Consider the following 6,823-nt stretch of genomic DNA (forward strand, 5'->3'; position numbering starts at 1 on the left):
TCAGCTTTCTAAGCCATTTTTTTCAAACAGGTCTGAAACATCAGAGTTGACATAACTGCGTATTGCTTTGGTCTGTAGTATTTGTATTTCTTCTCGACTGTGGATTAAGGTTTCAAGTTTTTGTGTCTAGGGGTGTAGAAACCCAAGTTTCATTCTAAAACATGTGCTGTTGGGTCAGCTGGATCCACTGTTGGCTGCTCAGGATGTCAAGTCCAACTCTCTCTGTCCTAAAGATCAAGAGCTTGATTTACACGGCCACTGTGTTTCCCAGTGGTGAAAGCTTTAGTGGAGAGAATTAAGTGTAGAATTGAACCTAATACTTGTAACTTTGTCAGTCTTTGGGAAAGGCCTTGTGTCATGGCAGGGTGTGTATGTTTTTAGAATGTGGGTGGGTCCCTCTGTGCAGTCCATGGCTCATACTGTCACACCTTGGCCTTCAGTTCAGGGAAGACTACACAGACGCTTTAGACAGTATGCTCACAGCTGTGGTGACTTATCTTGTGGGGTCTTTATTGTACTGTCATAAAATGGGTTAAAGGAGAGAGAGGTGGGTTAGTAAAGGCTTGCCTTAAAGTCAGAAGTGTCCAGGAAGCAGCTGATGACAAATGATGATGAATTTGATAATAATAATACAGCTCTTGCTTCTAGAATTCACAGGCATTGTGACTGGATGCTGTGCTCTCCAAGCATTTCTGGCTGTATGAGCAAAAGCTGAACATAGTCTCTGCATGCTTTTACTGCAGCCCTTCTGTGCCCTGCTGCTCCTGCTTGGAGATTCATACTCAGTGCTCCTCTGGCAGCCTCAGTGGGTGTAGGGCTGGGGGTTGGTTTGCAGAAATGTCATTCACACGGTCGTGTGAGGGAAAGGGAGTCCACGCAGCAGCTAAACAGTGCCCACCACTGTAGGTATTTATGATCAGTATGCTTGAGAGTGAGGTTAGAGCTTGCTAAGCCAGCATCAACCAACGAGAGCAATGATGAAACAGAAGAAATCATAAGTGAATCCTGCCCTTAGAGGAACAAGCCGTTTTTGTGGAGTGGATGATCCTCCTAACTCGTAGTTCAGCCAACCACTTAATGAGAGCTGCTTTCCTTTTCCTTTAGTGTGAAGGTAAGTACAAGTAACTCCGAGCATCAGCATCTCTGGATAGGTCTTGTTCACTGAACAACCTTCCTATCTTAGAGAATCTGGAACAAAAGTTCCTAGTTATTTCCATGGTTCTGCTGTACAGATGTTTGTGTTACAGATACCTTGAAAACAATTAAATGTGTCTCCCCAGGTGGGGCAGTTGGGCAGGGCTTCCACAACTCCAGTTGTGCCCCCTTCCCCTGATGCTGAAAGTGGGCATTTTTTTCTTTATTCATCTATAGGCGAATTGATGGATCTCAGTGTTTCCATAACCTTAGTAGCAGGGGAAGGTGTATGTCTGTCACCTGTATGAAAACCTGACGACCTGGCCATGTTTCTTGTCCAGAGTGCAAAGCACTGTGGAGCTTGTAGTGGTTTGACTGTCAGGGATCCTGTTTAGCCTTGACATCTCATTGCCCAGGATACTGGTTAAGAAAAGATGCCACAGCTGAGTAGGTTTGGGGTGACCACAGCACCTTTTAGCAGATTGAGGAACTGGAGGAAGTGTATTGTAGATGAGCTTTGGCAGCTCATTGTGTGTTACGTGTAACGGGTTGTTCAGCTATAAAAGAAACGTCCCAGCCACTCTGAAAATGGCAGGCTGGCTGGCGCAGATTTGGGAGCATCCTGTCACGTGCAGTTATGCTGCCAACCCCTTACGTAGCCAAAGGATGCTCATGTCTCCTTTTGGCTGGGTTTTTGTTCTGGTTTCTTGTGCATTCTGCCTAGAACTGCCAGTTTACCTCCTTTAAAATCGGCTCAGAAGCAGAATTTCTTTGCTGCCCATATTTGTATGGTTGGTTGCCCTGTTTAGAATGAAAGGTTGAAGGCTTGGGAGCTGTGCAGAATGAGACCTACTGAAAGTCAGCTAAATTTGCACTGTATCTTCCAGTATCATGCCTATTCCTAAATCCCCCTCCCCTGTGAGTATTCTCTTGTTTGGGTTGGGTCTTAAGTAAACCTATGGCCTCTACTGTACTGTCATAAGATCCCAGCTGGAGTGCTGTGTCCAGAGCTGGAGTGCTCAGCACAGGAAGCAGACAGGTCCAGAGGAAGGGCACAGAGATGTCAGAGAGAGACCATGAGGACAGGCTGAGAGAGCTGGGGTTGCTCAGCTTGGGGAAGTCACAGAGACCTTAAGCACCTTCCAGCACTGCAAGGGGGCCTGCAGGAAGGCTTGACAGGGACTTTTCACAAGTGATAGGATAAGGGGCAATGGCTATAAGCTGCAGGACAGGAGGTTTAAATTAGATGTTAGGAAGAAATTCTTTACTGTGAAAGTTGTGAGACACTGGATCAGGTTGCCCAGAGAAGTTATGGATGCCCCCTCCCTGTCAGTATACTCGTGTTCATTCATCCTGCCCTTTTGGCAGAATACTCACACACTGTTTCTTTCCAAGAGAATTCTTACCTTGCTACAGAAATATTTTTCTAGATGCTTCTCTTTTCCTCCTTTGAGTTTGCAAAGAAACCCTGAGGTGAATAAAACTCAAGACAATACTGTCTAAAATTCCATAGCCAACTTGCAAAAACATTCCAAGTGGTAAAAAGGTAACACTTAACTGATCAACAGCAGTGCAAAATATTTGCAAGTGACTTTGAAATACAATTTTTTACAAAATAGTAACATCTCATTTTTTAACAAACTAACAAATAAAACCATGAGGCTGACTATGCTAAAGCTCCCCTAAAACTCAGTGTAAAGAAGCAGGCATTTTCAGAAGTTCAAATTTGGCCAGACGGAATTTAACCCATCTTTAGAGTAAAGTCTCAAAATAATTTTAAAAGAAACAAATAAGAAATTCAAACCCTGCTTTTATATCCCCCAAGGAAGCCAGCTGGCTTGTCTCACCTGAGCATTGGTTTAGGATAGCAGTATTTTGCATCTGGAAATTGCTCTGTAAAATGCTTGTTGCATTCTACTGGTTCATCTTCCACACCTGCACTACGTATGGGTTTACCTGTTGCAAACCAGGCTCCTGAAGGCATGCCAGTAATACTCAGCAAAATTTTCCTGTCTGAGATGACACCGTGTTTCTCCCTGGACTTGCCTGTGCTGGCATCTGCCAGCTGCAGCTATGTGTGCACAGTTACAGCAGAGGTGTGACTCAGAGCCACTGTCTGGGGTCAGGGCAAACCTGCAAAAGTTGTTCGCTTTAGCCCACCTGTCCCTTCATAAAAGGACTCTACAGCGGGATGTTGGGAGTGGTGCTGGTTTGTACCAAGAGGAAAGATCTCCAAAAGCCAAAACACTTAATGCAGCTTCGCTCCAACGAGGGCTTCTCCTGCCCTTTCTCTCCTTCACTGTTCTGGACAAGCTCTTTTATCCATGACTGTTACTGTTCCCAGCACAAGGTGGCACTAAGATTCCAAGAGAGGGACTTCCCAGCCATGCAGCCCTGCTCCCGGTTAAGAGACCAGTGTGTATTAGTTTCAAGTTGTTTGGTCATTTATTGTTTTGTATGTGAGGGATCCCGGAGTGCATCTGAGCATTCCATGGGGGAAGGAGACAACCAGCCATGCTCGGCAAGGACAGTTTGGGAATAACTTGGTGCTGAATGCTGCTGTGCTCTTGCCGGTTTGAATCCTTTTGCCTTCCACCAGGAGTTTCCCCTTCAGCACTTTCCAGCCTTCTCCATGCCTGTCTCTCGAGTTTCCTCTGTTTCCGTTGGTCAGAGCAGCTGCTGCCAAGAGCAGGCAGGCTGCCCGCGTGTGCTGCTGTGCCCTGCATCCTGCTGGGCACCGCTCGCCCCTGTGTTAAAGGTCCTTGTGCAAGAACAGGAGCAGTGGGGCATGAGCGGAAAGGAGTGGAAAAAAGCAAGCAGCGTATCATCCTCCTCTTGTCCCCTGAGTCTATAGGAATTCTTTCTTGGTCGAGATCCAGTATTAACACTTGCCTCAGGAATGCCATAAGGGCTCTTGAGGGGGAAGGGTTGTTGACTGGTCTTGCAGCTCCCAAAATCAAGTGAGAGCAAGTTGGCTGCTGCCTGTCCTGTTGCTATGCAGTACTTTTAAATTAGTGTTTGCTATGGGGTTGTACCTCCATGCTGTGTGCCAGTAGCTGCAGGAAGATCCTGGCCATCTATCTAGGCAGCATCTCTTTCTGGAATACTGAACTCTCTCATGTTTGGTTTTCTTGCTATTCTCCCCCACACAGTGAGATATTTATTATCTGAGCAGACGTGGTAGAATAATTTCTGTGAAGTCTTAACAAAAATGATGGATGAATACAAAAAATGAAAGATGTAGCTGAACACTACCTGACCTTCCTTCAACCTAGGCTATGTGGCCGTTTTTCTTTGTTCTGCAGCCCTGCCTTGCTGCTCTCAGAGAAACCATGGGGTTCAGTCTACAGACTCTTACTTTTGCCCATACCTTTTTTTAGATGAAGAATTACTCGGAACAGTGCAGCAACAATCTACCACATATCCCAGTGGTCTTGAAGGAGATCAGAGTTACAGTTAGTTCCTTAAGGGAACAGAGCAGTGACACATCTTGAAATAGCACTGATCTCCTAAACACTGATTAAAGTGCAGAGAAAAGACCTTCTGTAGTGGTTTAAGAATTCCCTTACTGACTGGGACATCCAGTCAGGGGTGACAATGGTCAGGGATGCAGGAAATCTTGGCTGGCTATTATAAGTTGCTTGTGTGCCTTTGAACTGGGTTCCAGAATCCAAATTTTACTTGTTCAGTAAAAGCAGAACAACATCTGAAAGTCTGGCTTAGGTTGAGTGCTCCAGAAAGTCAAATTGATTCACAGAAAGGAAGGTGAGAAGATAGGAGGCTCTACCAAATCTATAACATCTATCAAAACAGCATATTAAATGCTTTTAATCAATGACTGAGTAGTAATAGTTACCAGTGGGTTAGGGGCCCTGAGAACTGAGTTTTTCCACAACTTACTGGGAAATGCCTCTGCCAGAGCTAGCAGGCTGGGCAGACAGAAGGGGATTTGCCCCCTCACTGCAGCCCTCCCAGTCTGCACACAAGATCAGTGGTCAAGGTGAGTTGGTGACAAGCACAGTGGTGTGCACTACGGAGTCTGAGCCATCCCACGCTGCAGTCCCAGCAACAGAGGGCAGTCTCTGGAGGAAAGGAGCAGTTTGTTTGAGTGCCTGGGAATCAAGACTTCTTGGCTGCATTGCTCAGAGATGATTGCAATGGGTATTCTTTTGTGTTGTCCTGAATTTTTCCACCTTCTTACTTCTGTTCTGGTGCTTCCTTCAGACTCGCCTTACTAGACTTGCCTTACACATCACCAAAGCATTTGAAGTCTGGCTCCTCATCTGTGATCTGTCTGCAGAACAGAGATGATCTTGCCCATCACCTAATAAAGCCTCTAAGTCCAATAAAGCCATAAGCTCCTCAGGACAAGGACTTTTCCTAGTTATGCAAATTTTGATGTATGTAGTATGAGCCTTGAATTAGGTACCTGTATCTCACATAGTTAGAACAGTAAAATTATTAGAACACCTCTTTTTTTTTTTTTCCTTTTAGATTGTAGAAGATATAGGGCAACAGTGACTTTCCTACACTCCTTTTTATCTTTTGGAAAAGCTTTTACCTTTGCCCTAACCTACCATATCTGTACAAGTGAGACTTGCACCTCTTTTATGTTGCCAAGCAGATGCAGCTGCAGCCAGTAAGAATCCATTTAGACTAAATAAATGTTGCAAATCCATTATGGTTCTCTTGTTGGCACCTGTACACACAAAAAAAAAAATTATGTGCCCTTTACAGGGTCTGACTTATGGCAGGGCTTCCCAGTGCTTGGCAGGCAGGAGTGCTGCTGCACTTGACTTCAAAATGGTGTAAGAAGGAGGAGTCCTGGCTGTGGAAAGCAGCTGTAAAGCCAGGAGGAATGGCTGCGTGTCTTGTGACCTTTGCTGATTGCGTGATTGCCTGACGTGGTATCATATGATAACTCTCAGAGACCATTAAGAATCAAGCAAGGCTTTCTCACCAGGATGAAAGGTTCCACAAAGCTGTCACAGCACGTGCAAGTACAAAAGGTGGATGACTTTGGTCAAACTCCAGGGATTCAGAAAGTGTTCTTTTGTTTGTTTTTCTTACACCCTGTCACTGCTTCTGTTTACAGGCAAGCCTGTCCCCCTCTCTGTAAAATGGAAATAATTCTTTTCTCATTTTTAATTGTGTGCATTTAAATCATCACTTTTCCACACCACCACTCATATCTCAGTGTCAGCCAGTATGGTATATACTCATGAGCTGTTAAGCTCAGCAGAGCCTTTCACCTCTCTAGGGCTGGTTCATGTGGGTATTTACTGGCTGCAGTAACATGCCATTTTTCACCAGCTGGTTCTAATCTTATTGCAAGATCTTCTGAGCTAGCTTCACTGCAAAGATTTTAACTGGACTTTGGAATCCTAAAGCAGCAAAGATTAAGTAAGTGGTGAATATTTCTCACCATGAGAGTATGTTTCAAGGTCATTCTTCCATTTCCTCACTCACAGACTCTAAAATTTATTGCTCTGGCTAGAAATTGTCAATCCTTACCAGCACTAAAGACTGAAACTGGTGATTTCTGTGCAATTCCCAGCAAAGAGGAAATTGTACTCCAGCATTCACTCTGAAAAGGCTTGCAAGCACTGTTTCCTGGATCCTTGCCTGCTGTGCCACTGAACCACTCCAGTGGTTTGAGGGTGGAAGATGGTCTGGGTGGTGCTTGGAA

Source organism: Zonotrichia leucophrys, chromosome 5 (assembly GCF_028769735.1).
Source record: "Zonotrichia leucophrys gambelii isolate GWCS_2022_RI chromosome 5, RI_Zleu_2.0, whole genome shotgun sequence".
In the NCBI taxonomy this organism is placed as follows: Eukaryota; Metazoa; Chordata; class Aves; order Passeriformes; family Passerellidae; genus Zonotrichia; species Zonotrichia leucophrys.